This window comes from Natator depressus, chromosome 1, assembly GCF_965152275.1.
Source record: "Natator depressus isolate rNatDep1 chromosome 1, rNatDep2.hap1, whole genome shotgun sequence".
In the NCBI taxonomy this organism is placed as follows: domain Eukaryota; kingdom Metazoa; phylum Chordata; order Testudines; family Cheloniidae; genus Natator; species Natator depressus.
The window spans coordinates 158,959,285-158,984,531 of record NC_134234.1 but is presented as its reverse complement, the minus strand read 5'-3'; the positions used below and the strand labels follow the sequence as shown (position 1 = coordinate 158,984,531).

Here is a 25,247-nt window from a genome sequence, read left to right as displayed (position 1 = left end):
CAATCCCCAACTAAATTATCCCAGCCAGGGCTTTGTCAAGCCTGACCTTAAAAACCTCAAAGGAAGGAGATTCCACCACCTCCCTAGGTAACCCATTCCAGTGCTTCACCACCCTCCTCGTGAAAAAGTTTTTCCTAATATCCAACCTAGACCTCCCCCACAGCAACTTGAGACCATTACTCCTTGAGGCAGCTTTTTCAAGGGGCTGTAGTTGGGCTTTGGGTGATGGCAGTGCTGGGGCCAGGGTGGCATAACTTGATCGTGATCAAAGTAGATCATTTAGTTTTACCTCAGAATGTCAGGTGCATTAAAATCTAAGAGGAAGTAGAAATCCCTGCAGGTACTCTGCCGTTGGAGCAGAGCTGGGTGAGAAATCGTTTTCCAGTCCTGGGAGTTTCTGCAAGAATTCCAAATTTTTTCCTTTCTCAAATCAAGAGGCAAATTTGAAATCTCAAAAATATTTGTAAACTGACAAACCAAAACCTTGTTTGTTTTGAGTTAATGGAAACATTTTATTTTTCTTTTGATCTTTTTTTCATTTTTTCACTCTAATTAGCTGATGTTTTGAAACAATGTCATTTTGAAACTGAAAACCAGAATTTTTTGTTTTGACATTGCCAAAATGAAACATTTTAATAATTTTACATTTTTTTCATGGCCTTTTTTTGAGTAAGGAAATTTGTTGAACATGCCCCTGTTTTGTGATAAGTTTTGGTTGAGACAAAAATGGCATTTTTTGACAAAAATGAGATTGGTCAAAAGTTCCCAACCAACTTTACATTGGAGATGCGGCATTAGCCAAATGGTAATGAACTAATGCCAACTTTCATCTGCTGCAACTTGGCATTGAATAACATGCAATATGCGTGAGATGAATCATCACAAATTAGTCCTAACGAAACAAATGTATTTGCAAACCGAGAAATCTTTGGACAGCTCTAGTTTTTGCTGTTGCCTCTAGGGAGATTTGTTTTTCCTGTCTGTACAGTGTCTTTCCAACATGTCTTATGTTGATGACACGTTCAGGAGCGTGGGCACATGAGGCTGCAGAGTCCCTGGAGCGTTGTAGTTTAATGCTGTATCTTACTTTTGCTTTGGGTGTTGCTGCTCTTCTGGTTCCTTACTCATTCTTTAATCCATGATTGCTACAGCACTGGATTATGAACATTGATACATATTCTATAAGGCCAACATTTGCAAACTTGGGTATCTGAAGTTAGGCACTGAAATTTTTATTTAGAGTCCTAAATAAGTGGCCTGATTTCTCTGAGGTGCAAAGCACCCGCAGTTCCCATTGACATCAGTATAGGCTGTGAGCACAGCATGTCTGAAAATCAGGTCACTTACTTAGGCATCTACTGGATGCAGGTGCCTAACTAAGGGTGAAATCCTGGCCCCACTGAAGTCAATGACAAAACTCCCATTGACTTGAACAGGGTAAGAATTTCACACAATGACTTTGTCTCCTCCTGTGTAAAAGACTACCTGTAGCTCCCCTGTCCCAGGAGCTTTGAGACTCACAGTTCCTTCACCAGTTCCCTCTTGCTCCAGAGAGGAACTAATCTGCTACTGGCTTATAACAGTAGCAGATTGCTTCCTACTCTGTGCCAACTTAGGTGTTGCTGGGGTGGGAGCCAAAACTTCATCCATTCTCTGCTCACGTCTGTCCAGTCCCTTCTTGTCTGTGTGTAAGTGTCAGGGGGATAGAGGAATGACCCCGTGGAGCCTGTTCTCCCCAGCAATGCACAAAGACCATACAGAGGAGAAAGGCACTGCCTTACTCCTTGCTAAGCTGCATAGAGAAAGTTTGTGACATATTTTTCCTTTTTAGGCATCAAGTTTGAAAAACTGATCCTTGTTTTCTGTAGACACCCACTAACCTGGCTGATTCCCCCTGGTTGCCATCACCTTAAACAGAGAAAATCCTTTCCCCCTGCTTTACTCATACCTTTCAGCATGTTTCAAATATCAGCGATCAGCACCATCAGACCAAGAGTTTGAGAGGAATATACTCTGCTAATATGAATTCTCTATATAGTCTGCATTAAAGGAGACGCATATTGGGTGGGGGAGGGGAAAAAGGGACAATCATCCTTAAAATAACTTTTCCAGTTAATTATTCCCCCTTTCTACCCCTAAGCACCTGAAAACTTAAAAAATTCCTTGCAGACCTTAAAATTCTGAAGTCCCTGATTATTTTTCATGCCTGTAATTTTCAGCTGCAGATGGTTTATGGCAGGTTTGACTTTACCTCAGAGAAACAAAACACTGTACAAAGAACAGGAGTACTTGTGGCACTTAGAGACTAATTTCAGAGTAGCAGCCATGTTAGTCTGTATCCACAAAAAGAACAGGAATACTTGTGGCACCTTAGAGACTAACAGATTTATTTGAGCATAAGCTTTCGTGGGCTACAGCTCACTTCATAGGATACATGCAGTGGAAAATACAGTAGGACGATTTTATATACACAGAGAACATGAAACAATGGGTGTTAACATACACACTGTAACGAGCGTGATCAGTTAAGGTGAGCTATTACCAGCAGGAGAGAAAAAAAAACTTTTTGTAGTGGTAATCAAGATGGGCCATTTCCAGAGGTTGTCAAGAACATGTGAGGAACAGTAGGAGGGAAAATAAACATGGGGAAATAGTTTTACTTTGTGTAATAACACATCCACTCCCAGTCTTTATTCAAGTCTAATTTAATGGTGTCCAGTTTGCAAATTAATTCCAATTCAGCAGTATCTCGTTGGAGTCTGTTTTTGAAGTTTTTTGGTTGTAATATTGTGACTTTTAGGTCTGTAATCGAGTGACCAAAGAGATTGAAGTGTTCACCAACTGGTTTTTGAATGTTGTAATTCTTGATATCTGATTTGTGTCCATTTATTCTTTTACATAGAGACTGTCCGGTTTGACCAATGTACATGGCAGAGGGGCATTGCTGGCACATGATGGCATATATCACATTGGTAGATGTGCAGGTGAACGAGCCTCTGATAGTGTGGGCGGTATGATTAGGCCCTATGATGGTGTCCCCTGAATAGATATGTGGACACAGTTGGCAATGGGCTTTGTTGCAAAGATAGGTTCCTGGGTTAGTGTTTTTGTTGTGTGGTGTGTGGTTGCTGGTGAGTATTTGCTTCAGGTTGGGGGGCTGTTTGTAAGCAAAGACTGGCCTATCTCCCAAGATCTGTGAGAGTGATGGGTCGTCCTTCAGGATAGGTTGTAGATCCTTGATGATGCGTTGGAGAGGTTTTAGTTGGGGGCTGAAGGTGACGGCTAGTGGCGTTCTGTTACTTTCTTTGTTGGGCCTGTCCTGTAGTAGGTGACTTTTGGGTACTCTTCTGGCTCTATCAATCTGTTTCTTCACTTCAGCAGGTGGGTATTGTAGTTGTAAGAATGCTTGATAGAGATCTTGTAGGTGTTTGTCTCTGTCTGAGGGGTTGGAGCAAATGCGGTTGTATCGCAGAGCTTGGCTGTAGACAATGGATCGTGTGGTGTGGTCTGGATGAAAGCTGGAGGCATGTAGGTAGGAATAGCTGTCAGTAGGTTTCCGGTATAGGGTGGTGTTTATGTGACCATTGCTAATTAGCACTGTAGTGTCCAGGAAGTGGATAATCAAGATGGCCCATTTAGACAGTTGACAAGAACCTCTCTGGCCACTCAGTAAAAGATTTAAGGGTGGCAATTTTGCAACAGAAAAGCTTCAAAAACAGACTCCAGCGAGAAACTGCTGAGCTTGAATTAATATGCAAACTAGATACCATTAACTTGGGTTTGAATAGAGACTGGGAGTGGCTGGGTCATTACACATATTGAATCTATTTCCCTAAGTTAAGTATCCTCACATCTTCTTGTCAACTGTCTAAATGGGCCATCTTGATTATCACTACAAAAGTTTTTTTCTCCTGCTGATAATAGCTCATCTTAACTAATTAGCCTCATGAAAGCTTATGCTCAAATAAATTTGTTAGTCTCTAAGGTGCCACAAGTACTCCTTTTCTTTTTGCGGATACAGACTAACACGACTGCTACTCTGAAACAGTTTGTATGGCAACTTCCAACTTATCTGTATGTGTGTGTGTATATATATATCTTCTTACTATATGTTCCATTCTATGCATCCGATGAAGTGGGCTGTAGCCCACGAAAGCTTATGCTCTAATACATTTGTTAGTCTCTAAGGTGCCACAAATACTCCTGTTCTTTTTGCGGATACAGACTAACATGGCTGCTACTCTGAAACTTACTGTACAATCTTCCTCAGGCAAATTGTCCCAGCGACTGCCTGAAAACAATAGCCTCTGTCTCTGAAAGGATTTTGTTCAAACTTTCTAAAAGAATTCACCTTCAGGATAGAGAGCAACTATGGAAAAATGAAGCCCCAAAGGTCAACGTTTTGCAATGTTTGAGCATGTGAAAACAGAGGGTTATAATGGAAACTATTTTGCAACTATAGTGATAATAGGTGTGGCCAGGAACTACTATCACATCTTCTTGTGAAGAAAAGCACTGTCTCTCAGTGTTTGCAGTGTTTTTTTAGCCCTGTGGGTCCCAGGATATTAGAGAGACAAGGTGGGCAAGGTACTGTCTTTTATTGGACCAACTTAATTAGAAGGAAGAATTTTTTTAGCCCTTCTCAACCCTGAATTTAGCAGGATAAAGGAGAATAGTTCTCTTTTCTATAGATTATTTCTTAAGCTTGAGTAATTTTAGCTACATCTGTAAATAAATGTATTCTGTGACCTTCCAAGGGCATTTCTTAACTTTTTCCATGGTAGAAATAAAAAGATCTCTCTGAGATAGATAATCATTGTACCGGATTTGAGGTGCAGGATATGTGTAGTCTTCTCTTTATTACCATCACTTCTTGGACTTTTAATAAAATTTCATAGGCACTATCAACCTCAGTAGTTTTCTCAAGGCTCAGTTCTGAAGCCTTTCTTAGTAACATATTTGCAAAAACACAGATTTCATTTCCTTTGATTACAGTCAGATGATGAAGAATTCTCAAATGTTTATTCAAGATGCTGTTTTCCAGGAATACACATTTGGAATGCAATGAGGCACTGGTTTGGTTTGGGTTTTTTTAGTTCTATTTACAGAGAATCAATCTAATCTCTGGGCATTTGAAACTGATTGTACTAATTCCATGGTTTGATGCTCAAATCCCCATGGGCCTGACACAACTCTATTGAATTCAATGGGAGAATTTCCACTGGTTTCAGTGGATGTTGGGTCAGGTCCCATATTGCTGGTCCATGGAAACCATTTTCTAATTAAATTAATCCATTGTTTGCACTAATTTTCCAAAGCAGGGCTCCTTTGAACATCCTTGGATTGCAAAAGTGATAAAGGTATTTCTCAGTGTTTAGGATCATCAATCTGAAGCGATTTCCTTGATTGAGAGGTAGATATCATGACCTCGTGGGGAAGAAACCTCAATAGAGGTTTTTCATTTTCAGCCCCATTGCGCAAAGCATTTGTGTAGTATAGACACAGCCTGAGAGACCTGGATGAATCATTTGGATCCTTCTGTTCCTGATCTAAGAGGAAGGAAAGAAGGGGTGTACATGAAGCATCTGTGTAGGTTAGTATGTTACAAGCAGGTGGGCAATCTGTTCCCCTGAAGCAATATTGCGTGTGTAATCAGCGAAAGCTCACTTTGTCCTCCCACCTCAAAATACAGCAGATGGACCAGTCAGCCACTAACTAGAAGAGTCTTGAGATGGGAAAAGGACATGTTTGAGTTTCAGGCAAGTGAGGTGAATTTTGGCTGCTTTGAAGTTGCATGAACATATCAGGCCGAAAAAAAATACTTTCTTGAATCTGAGCCTTTTAAAATTTCCAATTTGGGGCTTGAAGGCTGTTTGTATTTGAATTCCTGCATGTAAATCTAGCCCTTCAGTCTTGGTTCTGGGTCACAATCAAAACTAGAAGGGTTTAATTTAACTTATTTAATTAAACTGAAGCCACAAATTCATAGGAACTGCTGTCATCATGAGATTACAGCCATCCTGCGAAATCTTTTGAGATTCCTGACATCATGAGCTGAAATATATGAATATTTCTGTCATTTGGGACCAAAACTTCAGGATGTAGAAACCTAACTTTCAATGTCCATTTTGAAAAGCTTGTCCTAAATCCAGTTTTTAAACTGGGTTTACAATGGAAGTTTTCACGTAACTAACAAGATATCACTTCTGTTGCTGCTCTGATAACATGACCAATCAGGTGGAAAAACAAACAAATTCCTTACCATGCACTGATAAGAACCATCTCAGCAATACTCACTTGGTAAAATAAAATTACTTGATAAAAAGGAAGGAATTTTCAAAGGCATTGGTTGGTAACTCTCCTCCTACTAAGGTCAATGGAAAATTTACAATCTACTTCAATAGGAGCAGTTAAGCCAGTGGTGGATGCTTTTGAAAATCCCACCGAAATCTTTCAGTGTGTGAAGCTCTTCAAGTGGAAAAGAAGCCCATTCTAATTATGTACTCTTATAGGCATGTCATTGTCAACTGTCAACTGTCAACCAACACCTGAGTCTCCCATCCCCATTCACCCTAAGAGACAGGCGAAGGAGGGCTTGTCTACATACACAAAGTGTAACTATACCATGGTACAATCCCCCTGGTGTGGACTTCTGTGACATCTTCAAAGAGATGACAAAAGCAAGATGAAGACACAGAAGTGGAGAGCAGTGACGACCATGATGATACCTAAATGGGAGGGAGTGACACTGAAGAGGATGTTGTCTTGTTCAATACCTGATCCTGTACTATTGAATTCCATGGCAGCTTTACCACTGATTTCAATGGAGCAGAAGTGGGGCCTCATTTCCTTTCATGGTCACATTGCTCACAACTGCCCTAGAAACAGTGTATTCAGTTGAAACATATATCCCCGCTACCTCTTCATCTAACTTTATCAACAGTTCAGTCATTAAGAAACAGATTTGCCAGTTTGATTCAAAATTAGATATAGTTACAAATAGAATCTCTAATCTCAGGAAAAGTATGCAAACAATACAAGGTTATTTAAAAATAATGAAAGAAAATATACTAAGGAGAGAGTACACAGTTGTCAATGGGGTTTTTTAAAAAGGGTAACTGACTTTTGTAGTGGAAAAAGCAGTTCTGACAAATTTCTACTGATCTTTTGTAATCAAGCTTTATAGTTTGGAAAGCAATACATGAGTATTTGCAGAATAGAATGTCAGTAGGGATCTGGGTTTGTAGACTTTTCTAATTAGCCCAGGAATCTAAAAAGAAGTTTCAAGTTAGCATCTTTGTTTTTGTTTTTTTAATTAAAATATCATTTATAGAGTGCAGTGTGTATTTTCTTACCATTTTTTAAATGGGAATGGAAATTGGCTTTTTATGTAGATTTTACATATTAAATAATCAGATCTCATTTAATTAGAGTGATTGATAAAAATGCATTTTGAGCTTAGTTCTTTGTGTGTGTGAAAAGTTGTTATGCTGAAAGGAATAGTTTTGGTTGTATTGGCTATACATAGCTAGGATTTTTCCTCTAAGGTGCTCAGTAGTATCCCAAGAACTGTCCTCTTCAGCACAAGCAACTTTCAGGAGAGTGAACCATACTGTGAGGTTAGCCTGACCAACCGGTCTCTGCCTACTTAGGTGGGTGTCTTAGGCGATATGTACGGGCTAAGTCAATGGTTTCAGTGTACCAGCTCACCAAAAATAGCTCCAGCATTTCCAAAAGAACATCTTGTCCCTTGGAAACAATGCCTTCCGCTGCTCCAAGCTTTTGAGATGCACCATACATTTGTTTTTTCTTCTCCCCAAATTCTTCAATAATAATTAGATGTGGACCTCACTCAAACTTGTTGATTCAAATACCTCTGCAGGACATTTTGATCAGGATCCGAGCAGTGCATAGTTGCTCCTATTTCTGTAATGAGCTGGGCCAAAATCTTAGATCTAAATTCCCCCAAACTTTGGGAGAGTTTTGAATCCAGATTCAAATATAATTTCAGGTCTGAACTTCATGGCTCAAGCACATCTATCCTCTTTAGGTGGAAGTAGCCTCTTTCTTCCATTGCTTAACCCACCCAGTGACCCTGAAACTTCTAATTAATGCACGTAATTAAAGATTTAAGAATTTTTTTTATTTGTTAGGAAATAGAACTTAGAGATGCATTTTGGTCAAGATGTGTTTCTGCACTTGTTTATGCTCATAAATTGTAACACAACTTTTGCTAATTCCTATATATATTTACCTAGAAGAAATTGTGCAATGAAATGTGTATCTTTATTTTTATTTCAGAGAGACAGTAAAACATTTTTCTGACATATCTGTGATAGGGAAAAGCTAAAATTCAAATGTTCATTATGACTTTTATTCCCCCTTTGGGATGCATGCAGACACATGTTGAACTGAACCTTGACTAAAACTTTTTTGCAAGTCTGAATCATTTTCTGCCTGAAATTTTTGTTTTCTTCTGTCTCTTCCCTACTTGACTCTCTCCAAAAACAGTGTAAGAGTTGGAAATACCACAAGAAAGTAAATTATTATCATTAGATTTCCTGCCCAAATTTATAGATCCAAAAACTACAGATAAACCACTGAACTTCTGGGATGTTATACTCTTCCCTATCATTGTTCTAAATGTGAGCCATAGCACTGGGGTACAGTAAAAGACATTACATGCAGTGTAAGTGCTTTAAGACAGGGATCTTGTATTGACAATTCTCTGTAAAGGGTCTTGCATGCCGTGGGCACTGTGTATAATAAATTACGCAGAAAAAGCTACATTAAGGGAAAGGCATTTGAGTTGCAAAGTCAAGCATGCAAAAGTTGGGAAATGTCAGATTTATATTTACCTGTGGACCCTTAATTCTACCACTTTGTGCACTGAATGAGGCAGTCATCCTGTGGGAAAAATAGTAGTAGCTCATGTAATTAAAGACTGTATCATAGCACATATGTACAAAGGGTCTGAATAAATATTCACAGGCAACTGTACAACAGGCATTTCCTAATTTTCAAGTGCTTAACTTTGCAACCTTAACATAACTTTTTGCAAGTAATTTTCTAGGTTTTTATAAGAAGGGAAAAGATAGATATCTATCATCATGCATCATTAACAGGGTGTGAACTCTGAACCTTCAGCACTGCAGTACAGACTACTGCACTTGAGATACGAGGCTAACTGCATCAGTTAACAGCAGGAGAAGGCTCTTACCTCAGAGGAAATCTGTTGCTGGTGCATGTTCTGGGTCCAAGGTGTGATTGGTGGGGAAGCTCAGCCACCTCTTTCTCTCTCCTCACCGTCTGGGAGTTGGAGGAACTGCTGCCCCATTTGATATCCACAGAGGGAGGCTAGGATGCTGAAACCATGTGCAAGGGCTGATGAGGGCCCAGTCTGCCTCTCTTTCCACCCCCACTCCACCCCACCCACCATTATACTGGCTTTGGCAGCTACCAGGCTTTCCCAGTGCAGCGTGTGCGGCGTTGGTGGCAGTGTGGGCCTGACACTTTAGAATATTCACATTGTTATTATGTTGGCAAGCTGCCACCATTTTCCTGAGGAACACAAGTCAGAGCCGGGAAATAGCAATTTTAATCATTCATAGCTCAGCTAACCCTGAATGGAATTTCTCTAGCTCAAGGGCTTTATCCCTGCCCAGTTCCAAAGGCCTGCTGCAAACAAAGGTAAAGTTACAGCATCTCAAAAAAAAGGTCACTGGACTCTTTTTACAATGCAAGGCACTAGACAACCTAAATACAGGGGTAGCTACCAGCTCCGTCTCTCATAATAATTAATAAAGGGACACTCAGTGCCACAGGTCTAAGAATTGGGAGAGGAGTGTATGTGTGAGTGGCGTGAAGTTTGTTTGTCTTTGACAAAGAGATAAAATCACATCTTACTTATGTCCTTCTAAATTTAAAACAGCTGCTGCCTGCTGGAACTGCCTAAATGCCTACATACTTAACCACATGAAGGCAGAATTCCAGGCCTCTAGTTTCCTATGGTTGCATATCGATGACAAAATTGTTTGTTTACCAACGCCACTGTGGAAAAAAGAGCTTTCACTTCTGTTAGTGTGTTTTCTTTGAAGTGAGATGGTTGTGATTTTGTTAGTAAAAACCCATACTTAAAACACCTCTCGCACCTCAACACTAAAGGGGGCAAGATCAATCTAGCATCAAGTGCTCCCTCAGAAGTCTCTATGGTTGCTTGTCTCTATGATCTGTTGCATTGGACTGGCTTGCTGTGACATAATTCTGTGAAGCCATGCATCTGGGAGGATGTATGTCAGAGAACAATATCCCAGAGCCAGCAGATCAGTATTTCCAGTGCTGTAATGTCTTCCCTTGCATTTCTGCTTTTGGGATTTACTTCTGGGAATCCCATCAAACAAGAAAGTAGCACCTAAGGCACTTCAGAAGGGTTATGTATGGCAAAACACCTACACCACTCACTCTTCACATTCAGAGGCACCCAATTTTCCCCAAATCAAATCTGTATCACCTTGCTTTATTTTCTGCATCTGGTAAATAACAGAAGAAATGGCACACAGGAAAGCTCAGAATAAGTCATCAAAAAGAAATATTGTCGTGGCTAACCAGCTTGGAAACATTAGTGTTCAGGGATTTCAGCTATGACCATGATTGTTATGGTTCAGTGTGCTAAAATAGTCCTGGTATAAATTCATTTCAGATGGGTTTCAGTCTCCTTTTTGCCAGAAGGAAGGGGATCATCAATAATGTTGACTTTTTTTTTTTGAGTCTCTCTTTTTTTTTTTTTTTTCACATGTGCAAAGCTTATTTGTTTCGGCAAGAAGGCCTTTGAGGGACTTTGCTCAGTGTGGCTAAAGTTTCTTCAAAGATTAACTGACATTCTTTAAAAGTACATCAGTTTCCTTTTAAGCAGGTATTTGCTTACCACGTAACTGGGTTGTTGAGTGCTATTGTAGTTATAAAGTTTGCTGGGCTCAACTCTAGATTTCCTTAAGACATACTGCTGACATCACCGAATCTCCTCTCAGATTCCTTTCCCTCTCTCTCCGGTTTCCTCCTTCAGGTAATTCCAACTCAGACTCTTACCAACTTGTTTTTGACTGACAGTGAATTAAGGAAGACTTTTTAGGGGAATAGAGGAGGAGTATTTAAAACATACATATGTGCTGTACCTAAAGGAGACTCATTCTTTTATAAAGAGTTGTTTGACCTGTCATGACAATAACATCTAGTAAGGAATCTGAACATTGATCTTTCACAGGTAAGAAGTCGTCATCGGTTTAAAAAAAAAATGCATATGTGCTTAAGAGAGGTTTGAAAACGTTGTGTTTCAAGTAAAGCTTAATGAGTCCATTCTTGTCCTATTTTAACTATTTTAATAATGTATTGTTCCAGAAACTATCTGCAAGAGAAAATCTGCTTATTAGATCATGTCTGCATGTGAAAAATAGAACTACAAAGCAGTTTAGTGATGGTGCAGCAAAAGCTGTTATGTTTTATTCTTCCTATTGATGCAATATTCCAAACATTATGTTTACAGTGGGGGGGTGGGGGGGAGGGCAGTATTTTGGTCTGTTAGGGGATAATATAAGAGTTATCTTTGGAAGACTTTTCCTGTTATGGTGTTTTGCTGAAGACATTTTTAATGATTTTTGTTCTGTTAAAAATCTGCTTTTGTTAATTTTCAGTCAGTTATTTCTCCTTTTCCAGTGTGGAAATCAGTTTTTGTTTCCACAGTGGGAAACTAGACCAAAACATTTAAAAACCTTTGGTGCATATCTGAATAAGGGTTTGTAAGTGTTCTGTGGTAGGTATAAGGAATGTAAACAATTCTGACTTGGAGAGCACGATGCACTTTCCCCCAGCTCCTGGATGGTGTCTTTATAGTTCTTCCTTAAGTGTGTAACGAGTATGACTTACTGTCAACAATCAGAATCTCCCATCTGAGTTGCAAATTCCCCATTACTTCTGTTTAGCTTACTTGTACCTTCCCACTATTATTTTTCCTGTAGAATTTCTGCTTTGAACATATTTGTAGTTAAATTACTTTTCCCATGTTATGTAGGGTGTGAAAATGCAACAAAACTAGCTTTTCTACATGAACAATGGAGAGTTATATGATCTTTATAACTAACATTGTTTCTCCACTTCACTTTGCTTATATGTATAGGCATTTCTAGAGGCCTCTTCATCTTAGTGTCCGAGTGCCCACCTTAAACCTCAACTTTTTTTGTTTTTTAATTCTGATTTCATATCATCACTCACAATTTCTTCTTTCAAAGCAGGGAGGCAGCAGGGGCATTTTCAAAACAGAGAGCTGCTACAGAAATGGCTTTATTTTTCTCTGTTGTAAAATGTTGCTCTGGGCTCTCTGCACTCTCTGGTAACCAGCTTATGTGGGGAAGAAAGGCTCAAAATATAACTTAGTGCAGTTGGTCGTACATTACAAACTGGCATCACTTTTGCAAACTGGAGCACTGAGGAGACCAAAACTTCCAAAAGAATTCCATGTGGGTAAATTAGGCATGGACTAGAGACAAAAAATGCAGCAGATGACTTGGGCTTCACTCTTTTAACATTTCAGTCCCGTTACTTTTGATAGCCTTTCAAGTAAAAACAAATAGTGCTTTTTACCCCTGTTGCTCATGCAAAGGAAAAAACAACCACGTCATCCGCTCGCAATACTGATTGGAGCTGAAATTCGGGTTTGCACAGATTTTACAAAAAGTGCTCTGACCCCTATTTTCTTTCCTGACACACACAAGTAGCAGAGACCAGCTGTATTCTTTGGGTACAGGTAGAGACCAAAAAACCAAACTTAATCGTTTTGCACACTGAACCTCAGGACATTTTGAAATAAACTTGGATTCTTTTAGCTTGTAGAAAAACTGGAGTGAATTGTGGGTTGATGGGTTTGTATTTATTTTGTCGGGAGGTCGCGGTCAGGCAATCTTTATCTTATTGCCTGTAAAAATATACATGTAATTAGGGACTGGACCCTCAAACAGTTAAATTCAAAATCTCTAATCTGAGTTGAATCCATTAAATGTCAAGTATTTGAAAGCTGCCTTCCTGCTGTGATGTCCCTAACTCACTGGCGTGAAAGAGCATTCATGAGTTACTTGAATGAGTTACTACAGACTCCAGGATCACCTCAGCACTCTGTAGATCTGTGCTACTAATATGTTAAAAGGCTGGGAACTAAGACAAGAGTGTGCCCTATCGGAGTAAATGGCACAGTTGAAAAAGACAGCACTCTTATAACTGTTGCATATGAGTTTAAAGTGAAAGGCCAAATCATTCTCTCGGTATCTAGACATGCATGGGATTCAATGCAACACATACCAGCCCAAACCAGCTGATAAATTCTTCATATGGGAGGGGGAAGGAATATCAGCAGCATTGTTCCTTGCCCAGGAACATGTGAAAGTCCATTGCATGGACAGCACATATTTTGAGGCTCACTAAGTTGGAAGACATAACCAGGTGGAAAGGGAGCAAAACTAGAAAGGGTGGCTCTGTGTATCATAATTCCCCTAGTGGCCAATGGAAACTCTTGTGCAATTGCAGGGTCAGAGTTAGTTTCTGAAAAACTCAGCTCCGCTCATATTTGCCCACCTCAGGGAGTGTAGTTATGGTCCAGGGTGAAATCCTGACTCCAGGAAATCAATGGCAAAACTCCCACTGATTTCAGTGGGACCATGATTACACCTCAGGTATAGAGTGGAGCAATGCTGGGGCCAGGGAGTACCATGAAGGGGCAGGTGCTCCGTTCGGATTTACTGAGTTCTGCAAGATGATCACCTGAGATGTTCCAGGGTCTACTAGGCTGAGTGATGAGGTAAAGCCCATCCTCCCGCCTGCGTGAAACTATGGAAATTCTGTGATTGTAAAGTCACCAAGCTCTGGTCTACACTACGGGGTTAGGTCAAATTTAGCCATGTTAGGTCGATTTTAAAATGAATGCGTCTACACAACCAACCCCGTTCCATCAACCTAAAGGGCTCTTAAAATCGACTTCTATACTCCTCCCCAGCGAGGGGAGGAGCACTAAAATAGACCTTGCTGGGTCTAATTTGGGGTAATGCAGACCCAGTTCGATGGTATTGGTCTCCGGGAGCTATCGCACAGTGTTCCAGTGTGACCGCTCTGGACAACACTTTCAGCTCCGATGCACTAGCCAGGTACACAGGAAAAGCCCCAGGAAATTTTGAATTTCATTTCCTGTTTGGTCAGCGTGATGAGCTCAGCAGCACAGGTGACCATGCAGTCCCCCCAGAATCGCAAACGAGCTCCAGAATGGACCAAAAGGGAGACACTGGATCTGATTGCTGTATGGGGAGAAGAATATGTGCAGGCCAAACTCCAATCAAAAAGAAGAAATGCTAATATACAGGCCAAAATCGCACAGGGCATGGTGGAGAGAGGCTACAACAGGGACACACAGCAGTGTCGCATGAAAGTTAAGGAGCTCAGGCAAGCCTTCCAAAAGACAAAGGAGGCAAGTGGTCGCTCCAGGTCAGAGCCCCATACATGCCGCTTCTATGATCAGCTGCATGGCATTCTAGGGGGGACCCTACCACTACCCCACCACTGTCTGTGGACACCTGAAAGGGGGGAATCTCACGCAACACGCAGGAGGATTTTGTGGATGAGGACAAGGAGGAAGAGGAGGAGAACGTGCAGCAGGCAAGTGGTGAATCCGTTCTCCCCGACAGCCAGGACCTTTTCATCACCCCGGAGCCAATACCCTCCCAAGGCGGGATCCCCGACCTTGAAGCTGGAGAAGGCAGCTCTGGTGAGTGCACATTTGTAACTACAGTACAGGGTTTAAAAGCAATAGTATTTAATGTTAAATTTGCTCTGAAGAATTGGGACGCATTCGCTGCCAGTACAGCTACTGGGAAAGTCCGTTAACGTGTCTGGGGATGGAGTAGGAATCCTCCAGGGACGTCTCCATGAAGCTCTCCTGGAGGTACTCTGAAAGCCTTTGCAGAAGGTTTCTGGAGAGGGCTGCCTTATTTCGTCCTCCATGGTAGGACACTTTACCACGCCAAGCCAGTAGCAAGTAGTCTGGAATCACTGCAGCACAAAGCATGGCAGCGAATGGTTCTGAGTTTTGGCTGCATTCAAGCAACATTTGGTCTTTATCTTTCTGTGTCAGGCTCAGGAGAGTGATATCATTCATGGTCACCTGGTTGAAATAGGGGAATTTTTGTAAGGGAACAGTAAAAGGACCCGGTTCATGCTGGGCTGTTTGCGCTTGGCTAAAAGGGATCATCCCGGAGAATAGCCACATGGTGGGGGGAAGGATGCACTGCACATCCACTCCAAAACTGCAGCCCCTCCTTTTAAACGGCAAATCCAGCCAGTATTGCTTGCTATGGGAAAGGAGGGCGCTGCAGTTTGAAACCATTCCCACATGTTATGAAGGTGTAAGAAGCCAACCCTGTGTACCCTTTGGCTTACCATGGCTGCCTGGAAACCGAATTCTGTTGCCCAGCCGTTTGTGATGCATCACCATACTGGCAGGTGCTAAATATAAAAGGGAAAATGTGACCTTGTACCTAAAGCACATGTGCTGTCTGCTGCAAATTGCTTAATTCGCTATGAAAGAGTCTCCCTTTTGTTCTCAGAAATGTATCATCTTACATTTTACTCTCCCTTTTTATCTCCACCCAGGTGCAAATGTTTCTATGCTCCCCCATCATCTCTGTCCCTGAGGTTATCACCGATTAGAAAGTGAAAAAAACGCACTCGCAATGACATATTTTCCGAACTCATGCAGTCCGCCCGCACTGATAGGGCGCAGCTGAATGCATGGAGGCATTCAGTGGCAGAGGCCGTAAAAGCATTAAGTCAGTGCGAAGAGCAGAGGCAGGAGGCGATGGTGAGGCCAATGGGGGAGCAAACGGGATATGATGAAGCATCTGTTGGAGCTGCAGGAAAGCCAACAAGAGCACAGACCCCCACTGCATCCATTGTATAACCACCTGCCCTCCTCCCCAAGTTCCATATACTCCTCACCCAGATGCCCAAGAACGCAGGGGGAGGGAGGCTCCGGGCACCCAGCCACTCCACTCCAGAGGATGCCCAAGCAACAGAAGGCTGTCATTCAAACAGTTTTGATTTGTAGTGTGGCTACAATAAGCAATGTGGCTTTGTTCTTCCCTCCTCCCACACCCCACCCCACCTGGGCTACCTTGTCAGTTATCTCACTTTTTTTTTAATTAATAAAGAAAGAATGCTTGGTTTTAAAACAATAGTTACTTTATTTCCTTTGCCAGCTGTGATTGAAGGGGGAAGGGTGGTTGGCTTACAGGAAATTAAAATCAACGAAGGGGGTGGGTTTGCAGCAAGGAGAAACACACACAACTGTCACACCGTAGCCTGGCCAGTCATGAAACTGGTTTTCAAAGCCTCTCTGATGCGCAGCGTGCCTAGCTATGCTCTTCTAATTGCCCTGGTGTCTGGCTGCTCAAAATGGGCCACCAGGTGATTTGCCTCAACCTCCCACCCTGCCATAAACGTCTCCCCCTTTCTCTCACAGATGTTATGGAGCACACAGCAAGCAGCAATAACAATGGAAATGTTGATAGCGCTGAGGTCTGACCTAGTCAGCAAACAGTGCCAGCAAGCTTTTAAACGTCCAAAGGCACATTCTGCCACCATTCTGCACTTGCTCAGCCTATAGTTGAACTGCTCCTTACTACTGTCCAGGCTGCCTGTGTACGGCTTCATGAGCCATGGGAGCTAGGAGTAGGCTGGGTCCCCAAGGATAACTATTGGCATTTCAACATCGCCAACGGTAATTGTCTGGTCTGGGAAGTAAATCCCTTCTTGCAACTGCTCGAACAGCCTGGAGTTCCTAAAGATGCGAGCATCATACACCTTTCCTGGACATCCCATGTTGATGTCGGTGAAACGTCCCTTGTGATCCGCCAGTGCTTGCAGAACCATTGAGAAGTAGCCCTAGCAGTTTACATACTGGTTGGCAAGGTGGTCTGGTGCCAAGATAGGGATGTGAGTTCCATCTATTGCTCCACCACAGTTAGGGAAACCCATTGCAGCAAAGCCATCCACTATGACCTGCACATTTCCCAGAGTCACTACCCGTCATAACAGAACGCCAGTGATTGCACTGGAGAAACACACATTGGATCACAGCAGTCCCCACAGTAGATTTGCCCACTCCAAATTGATTCCCGACTGACCGGTAGCAGTCAGGCATTGCAAGCTCCCACAGGGCTATCACCACTTGCTTCTCAACTGTCAGGGCAGCTGTCATCTGGGTATTCCTGTCCTTCAGGGTGGAGGAAAGCAACTCACTAAGTTCAAGGAAAGTGGCCTTACACATGCGGAAGTTTCGCAGCCACTGTGAATCATCCCATACCTCCAATATTATGCGGTCCCACCAGTCTGTGCTTGTTTGCAGGGCCCAGAATTGGTGTTCCACTGTATCAACCAGCCCCACTGCCGCCATGATGTCCCAATTGCCACATCCTGTGCTTTCAGGAACATCTGTGTCCATGTCCTCATCACAATTGTCCTCGTGCTGGCGTCTCTTAGCCCGGTTCTGCACATACTCCAGGATAATGAACAAGGTGTTTACAATGCTCACAACAGCAGCGGTGAGCTAAGCAGGCTCCATGCTTGCCGTGGTATGGCGTCTGCACAGGTAATCCAGGGGAAAAGGTGCGAAATGATTGTCTGCCATTGCTTTCATGGAGGGAGGGAGAGGCGACTGACAATATGTACCCAAAATCACCCGCGACAATCTTTTTGCCCCATCAGGCATTGGGAGCTTAACCCAGAATTCCAATGGGCAGCAGAGACTGCAGGAACTATGGGATAGCTACCCACAGTGCACTGCTCCGTAAGTCGATGCTAGCCATGGTATTGAGGATGTACTCCGCCGACTTAATGCGCTTAATGGGGACGTACACAATCGACTATAAAATCAATTTCTAAAAATCAACTTCTATAAAATCGACCTAATTTTGTAGTGTAGACATACCCTAAGTCTTAAGAATATCTTTTTCCTCCCTGTGCATTTCACCATGGGATGCCATATTACACTGGTCCTCTGGGAACTACACTGGCATCCTTTGGATTTCTTTGTGGAACTGAAGATGTTAATTTTGGCCTATGCAGCTGTAAATGGCTTAGGAGATGCCTACTTGAGAGATTCCTCCCGCCTCCTTAGCCTGTCCCACAGATGCTGCAGCTGAAACCTGCAGAGGTGCTCAAGCTGGAGCAAAGGAGTTGCGGGTGTGTTACTTTCCTGGAGGGTCCCTTAGGAATTTGCTCCCCACTTGGTTCAAAAGAGCCCAATTTGTTGACCTTCAGGACATGCTACAAAGTTCTTTTCTCCCTCTGGCTTTTAGGGAGGGATGGGGACACCTGAGGATTAGCAGCTGAGAAGGGTGAGATATTTTCACCTGTTTTTTATTTTGTTTTTTTAAAAGCTTGGCTGGTTTACTTTTGTTATGTAGTGAGGATTGGCAGCTGGACTTGCTGTATGCCTGGTGTTTTTAAATAAGCGTAAAAGGTAGACAGAGCTTTTAAACTTCCTTTATAAATTGAAAGTGATAAGGTGTTGATCAGCAATGGCACACTAGTATGACCTGGTTAGATTCAATTCGTTTCCACAGCTTCAACTCAGGTGCTTCATACCAGATTAAATCACAGCTTGTTCCTCTTCACTAGTTTCATAGATTCCAAGGCCAGAAGGGACCACTGTGATCATCTAGTCTGACCTCCTATATGGCACAGGCCATAGAAATTCCCCGAAATAATTCCTAGAGCAGAGCTTTTACAAAACATCCAGTTTCTCAAGTCTTATTGTCATCTACACTTTTTTTATCTGAACTTAACACTTTTTTTATTAAGGATATTTAATAATAAGGATTATCTGTTGAAACAATGAGTGTAATTTGTAATGGACCAATGTACAACACAGCACATTTAATTCAACGCATGTCGTTAAAAATGCGGTATGTGTTGCTTTTCTGACTTAAAAGTGGATTAGAGTGAGCTGGTGGAAAAAACATGGAAAAACATCATAAATATTTCATCAAACTTGCTCCCCTTTTTCCATCACAAAATTGGACAATCTCATAAAAAATAATTTTTTGAATCTTTCCACCAGCTCTGTTGTTTTTAGATAACTTTGTGGACAATAGGCACAATTCATCACATCAAGAATAATTGCTCCTGGGAGATAAAGGCAAATTTAGTCACGGCAGAGCCATGGAAATTGTACCTACGTTTGGCTGAACATTTTTCATCAAAACTGTTTTCTTGTCCAAACTGGTTGGGTTTTCTGTTTCTTTTAGGGAGGGGGGTCAATAAGGCGACATTTTCTGTGGAAAATTTCAATGAAAACGAATTTTTTTTTGTTTTTGTTGACATTTTCCATGAACCCTCCCCTCAATTGTCTGACAAGCTCTGATTATAATGCACCATGGCTGGTCCCACTCCCAGCATCTTCGCTCTTCCTCTCAGCTGGTGAATCCACTGTCATTCTCTAGCCTCAGCAAACAGTCCTTACTTCCCTGCGGCCTTAGCCACCTGCAGCCATCCACAAAAGCATCTGCCCTAACTTCCTAGATGCTAAATCTATTAACAATACGCCTCCTTCCCCCTAAAAAGACAAGACACAAAACTGCAAAAGCAGCCAGTGTAGGAAAAAAATATGAGAAATAATGGAAGAAAAGCCAATGTGATTTCTGTGATTTTCGTGGAAATGTGAGTCAGATTGTCCCTCATATAAATAAGGCCTTGGCCCTGGTGTATATGTGGTGATGCTTAGATGTTCTAGCACATGTGTAATTGTCATTCATTTTTTTAGGAAGAAATTAACTGAGGCACCATATGCATAACATTTCACTGAGTGAATACAGGGGACTGGGTGATTCAAGAAATAAGTATTTAATCAGGAAACTTTTGATTTCCATCTGGCCACTCTTTAGTGGCCCATCTGAAACATGCCCTTGGCCTCAGCGCCGTTCCTGGTGTACTGATGTTACATCATAAAAACCACTGCCACCACACTGGTCCTCTTTGGCAGTCTCACAAGAGAGTCAAAGACTGAAATGGCACAGCATGTGAAGTGCTGCTTCACCAGTAAAAGTGGAAGAACATAGAGCAGGCAAAAACAAAAGGAGGACTTGTGGCACCTTAGAGACTAACAAATTTATTTGAGCATCAGCTTTCATGAGCTACAGCTCACTTCATCGGATGCATTCAGTGGAAAATACAGTGTGGAGATTTATATACACAGAGAACATGAAACAATGGGTGTTACCATACACACTGTAACCAGAGTGATCACTTAAGGTGAGATATTACCAGCAGGAGAGCCGGGGGCGGGAGGGGGGAACTTTTGTAGTGATAATCAAGGTGGGCCATTTCCAGCAGTTGACAAGAACGTCTGAGGAACAGTGGGGGGTGGGGGGTGGAATAAACATGGGGAAATAGTTTTACTTTGTGTAATGACCCATCCACTCCCAGTCTCTATTCAAGCCTAAGTTAATTGTATCCAGTTTACAAATTAATTCCAATTCAGCAGTCTCTCGTTGGAGTCTGTTTTTGAAGTTTTTTTGTTGAGAAATTGCAACTTTTAGGTCTGTAATCGAGTGACCAAAGAGATTGAAGTGTTCTCCAACTGGTTTTTGAATGTTATAATTCTTGATGTCCGATTTGTGTCCATTTATTCTTTTACGTAGAGACTGTCCGGTTTGACCAATGTACATGGCAGAGGGGCATTGCTGGCACATGATGGCATATATCACATTGGTAGATGTGCAGGTGAACGAGCCTCTGATAGTGTGGGCGGTATGATTAGGCCCTATGATGGTGTCCCCTGAATAGATATGTGGACACAGTTGGCAATGGGCTTTGTTGCAAGGATAGGTTCTTGGGTTAGTGGTTCTGTTGTGTGGTATGTGGTTGCTGGTGAGTATTTGCTTCAGGTTGGGGGGCTGTTTGTAAGCAAGGACTGGCCTGTCTCCCAAGATCTGTGAGAGTGATGGGTCGTCCTTCAGGATAGGTTGTAGATCCTTGATGATGTGTTGGAGAGGTTTTAGTTGGAGGCTGAAGGTGACGGCTAGTGGTGTTCTGTTATTTTCTTTGTTGGGCCTGTCCTGTAGTAGGTGACTTCTGGGTACTCTTCTGGCTCTGTCAATCTGTTTCTTCACTTCAGCAGGTGGGTATTGTAGTTGTAAGAATGCTTGATAGAGATCTTGTAGGTGTTTGTCTCTGTCTGAGGGGTTGGAGCAAATGTGGTTGTATCGTAGAGCTTAGCTGTAGACAATGGATCGTGTGGTGTGGTCTGGATGAAAGCAGGAGGCATGTAGGTAGGAATAGCTGTCAGTAGGTTTCCGGTATAGGGTGGTGTTTATGTGACCATCACTTATTAGCACAATAGTGTCCAGGAAGTGGATCTCTTGTGTGGACTGGTCCAGGCTGAGGTTGATGGTGGGATGGAAATTGTTGAAACCATGGAAATCAAATCAAATCAAATCATGTTGAATTCCTCGAGGGCTTCTTTTCCATGGGTCCAGATGATGAAGATCTCATCAATGTAGCGCAAGTAGAGTAGGGGCATTAGGGGACGAGAGCTGAGGAAGCGTTGTTCTAAGTCAGCCATAAAAATGTTGGTATACTGTGGGGCCATGCGGGTACCCATAGCAGTGCCAGTGATTTGAAGGTATACATTGTCCCCAAATGTGAAGTAGTTATGGGTGTGGACAAAGTCACAAAGTTCAGCCACCAGGTTTGCCGTGACATTATCGGGGATACTGTTCCTGATGGCTTGTAGTCCATCTTTGTGTGGAATGTTGGTGTAGAGGGCTTCTACATCCATAGTGGCCAGGATGGTGTTTTCAGGAAGATCACCGATGGATTGTAGTTTCCTCAGGAAGTCAGTGGTGTCTCGAAGATAGCTGGGAATGCTGGTAGCGTAGGGCCTGACGAGCAAGTCTACATAGCCAGACAATCCTGCTGTCAGGGTGCCAATGCCTGAGATGATGGGGCATCCAGGATTCCAGATTTATGGATCTTGGGTAGCAGATAGAATACCCCAGGTTGGAGTTCCAGGGGTGTGTCTGTGCGGATTTGTTCTTGTGCTTTTTCAGGGAGTTTCTTGAGCAAATGGTGTAGTTTCTTTTGGTGACCCTCAGTGGGATCAAAGGGTAATGGCGTGTAGAAAGTGATGTTGGAGAGCTGCCTAGCAGCCTCTTGTTCATATTCCGACCTATTCATGATGACAGCACCTCCTTTGTCAGCCTTGTTGATTATGATGTCAGAGTTGTTTCTGAGGCTGTGGATGGCATTGTGTTCTGCACAGCTGAGGTTATGGGGCAAGTGATACTGCTTTTCCACAATTTCAGCCCGTGCACATCGGCGGAAGCACTCTATGTAGAAGTCCAGTCTGTTGTTTCGACCTTCAGGAGGAGTCCACCCAGAATCCTTCTTTTTGCAGTCTTGGTAGGAAGGTCTCTGTGGGTTAGTATGTTGTTCAGAGGTGTGTTGGAAATATTCCTTGAGTCGGAGACGTCGAAAATAGGATTCTAGGTCACCACAGAACTGTATCATGTTCGTGGGGGTGGAGGGGCAGAAGGAGAGGCCCCGAGATAGGACAGATTCTTCTGCTGGGCTAAGAGTATTGTTTGATAGATTAACAATATTGCATTGTTATCAGTACACTATGGATAAACAATTTTCTTTAGCCTGTTCTTTTTCATCCCCACTAAGGTCCCTTTACACTGCCAGAGTGGTGTAAAGAGCTCTTGGTGCAAGTGAGAATCAGGCCTTTGCCTCCAGTGAGATCAGTCGGCTAGCATTCATGAGCACTAAACTCAACTTCAAATAAATTAAAAGGCAAACACAATAGTGCAGTTGTGCTTACTATGCTTACTTTCCTCCCAACAGTTTCTTATTTTTCTTCATATCCTTGCTCTTCTTGAACTAACTCTACCAACAGACTTAAAGCTACATACTTCTCTTCCCTTGTGCATCTCCCGTACACAACAGTGTGAGTGTGACTACAGGATTTGAGGGTATGTGGCCCTTTGAATTCATCCCTCTTCAGGAGTGTTGTTGCAATTGAAGAATGTACTGCACAGTAAATTTGGATTTTCTGAAACAGAAAATTTGCCCTTTGGTCTTGATTTATTTCTTTCCAATATAAATAGACAAATTGCAACTTGAGTTTCAAGGCTTCAAAATAATGTTTGCATCAATTTTGCAACATCATATTCAGTGCTCCTGTGTGGTGGAGAACTTGAAAATACTACCCTGATGCCGTTTGTCCTTTAGTGGAGTGCAGAAACCAGTTCAATGGAGCAGTCCCAATGATATATCTTCCTACAGTATCCGGTAAAGGAGTTTTGTTTTTGCTGAGTGTAGTCATGATTTTGTAGACTTACATTTCCAAGAGTGGTTCTCTCTAGATTTTGTAGAACCCGTTTCTCTTGGAAAGCTTCTGAATAATAGCTAGAAAACAAAAACAAAACAAACCATTTACTTCTAGATACTTTAGACAGTCTTATGAAACTAGTTAATCAGTTTAAGCTGTTACAGTAACTTTCACTGTTCAAGGGTGAAAGTGCCACAGAGGGCAATAACCTCTGAAAACATCAGTTAAAGTACATTGCTTAAAAACACAGGCTGTAGGAGCTGAAAGGTTAACATGGGAATCTATAAAAAAGGCCTGAACAACAGACAGACTATTGTTTCTCAGCCTTAGAAAACGATGGACCTGATTTTCAGAATCTGCTGAGCATCCAGACCTCAGGTTGAAATCAGTGGAATTTGTGGGTGATCAGTAACTTTGAAAATGTTAAGACGAAAGACAAAGACAGACAATGCAGAGCAGCATCTGTCAGAGGCTTGTGGTGACAGTGCATGGCTCTAATTTTGTCTCTTTTTCTATTGGTTATTGGCTAATTCTCAGGGAATGCAAGTGTCACTAAGAAACAATGGTAGAATTAAGAAACATATACAATTTTGGAAGATCAAAGTGATGTTACAAAAGATGTAGGGTTGACAGTGGACAGGGAATTGGATGCGTTTACAATGAAATGTGCTACTAAAAACAGCCAGTACCATTTTTGGAGTTGCATACATGTAGAATCATAGAAATGAGAGCTGGAAGGAACCTTGAGAAGTCATTAAGTCCACCTGCTCTGTGCAGAAGGAGGGCAAAGTAAACCTAGGCCATCCCTGACAGGTATTTGTCCAACCTTTCTTTAAAAAACTCCATTGATGGGGATTCCACAATCTACCTTGGAAGCCTCTTCCAGAGCATAACTATCCTCATACTGAGAAAGTTTTTCCTAATACCTAACCTAAATCTCCCTTGTTGAAGATTAAGCCCATTGCTTCATGTCCTATCTTCAGTGGCCACAGAGAAAAAATTGATCACAGTCCTTTTCTAACAGCTCTTAACATATTTAAAGACTATCAGCTCCCACCCTTCTTTTCTCAAGCTAAAATGTGTCCAGTTTTTTTAACCCTTCCTCATAATCAGGTTTTTTAAAAGTTTTATCATTTTAGTTGCTCTTCCCTGGACTCTCTCCAATTTGTCCACATCTTTCCTAAAGTGTGGTGCCTAGAATTGGACACAGTAGTCCAGCTGAGGCCTCACCAGTGCAAGGAGAGCCTGTGTCTTACATACAACCCACCTGTTAATACACCCCAGAATATTAGCCTTTTTTGCAACTGCATCATATTGTTGACTCAGATTCAATTTGTGATCCAGTCTAACTTCCAGATCTTTTACAGCAGTATTACCACCTACCCCATTATTCCCAATTATTGTAGTGGTGCACTTGATTTTTCCCTCCTAAGTGCAATACTTTACACTTGTCTTTATTGAATGTCATTTTGTTGATTTCAGACCAATTCTCCAGTTTATCAAGGTCACTTTGAGTTCTAATTCCATCCTCCAAAGTGCTTGCAACGCCTCCCAGCTTGGTGTCATCTGCAGATATTGTAAGCCTACTCTGCACTCCATTATCCAAGTCATTAATGAAAATATTGAGTAGTATTAGACCCAAGACTCTCTCCTGCTGGACCTCACTAGATACACTTTCCCAGTTTGACAGCAAACCATTGATTACAACTCTTTGAGTATAGTCTTTCAACAGCTGTGCACTCACCTTAAAAGTAAATTCATCTAGGGGCATGGGTACACTTGCAGATGTAGAGCCCTGGGAGTTAAACCAGCCTTCGGAGAGCGC

The 25,247-nt window shown here is 42.1% G+C and overlaps 1 protein-coding gene across 7 annotated transcripts in view; it reads left to right on the top strand.

Annotated features, from left to right (window-relative positions):
- Positions 1-10,915: 10,915 nt before the first annotated feature.
- The window catches only part of KCNJ15 (potassium inwardly rectifying channel subfamily J member 15), a 44,037-nt gene continuing 29,705 nt past the window's right edge, over positions 10,916-25,247 (top strand). For 2 of the 7 annotated variants that reach the window (XM_074970026.1, XM_074970002.1), the window contains exon 1: positions 10,916-11,062. The gene's annotated coding sequence lies outside the window, so the exon portion shown is untranslated. The other 5 variants (XM_074970036.1, XM_074970010.1, XR_012641753.1 and 2 more) reach the window with 4 other exon arrangements.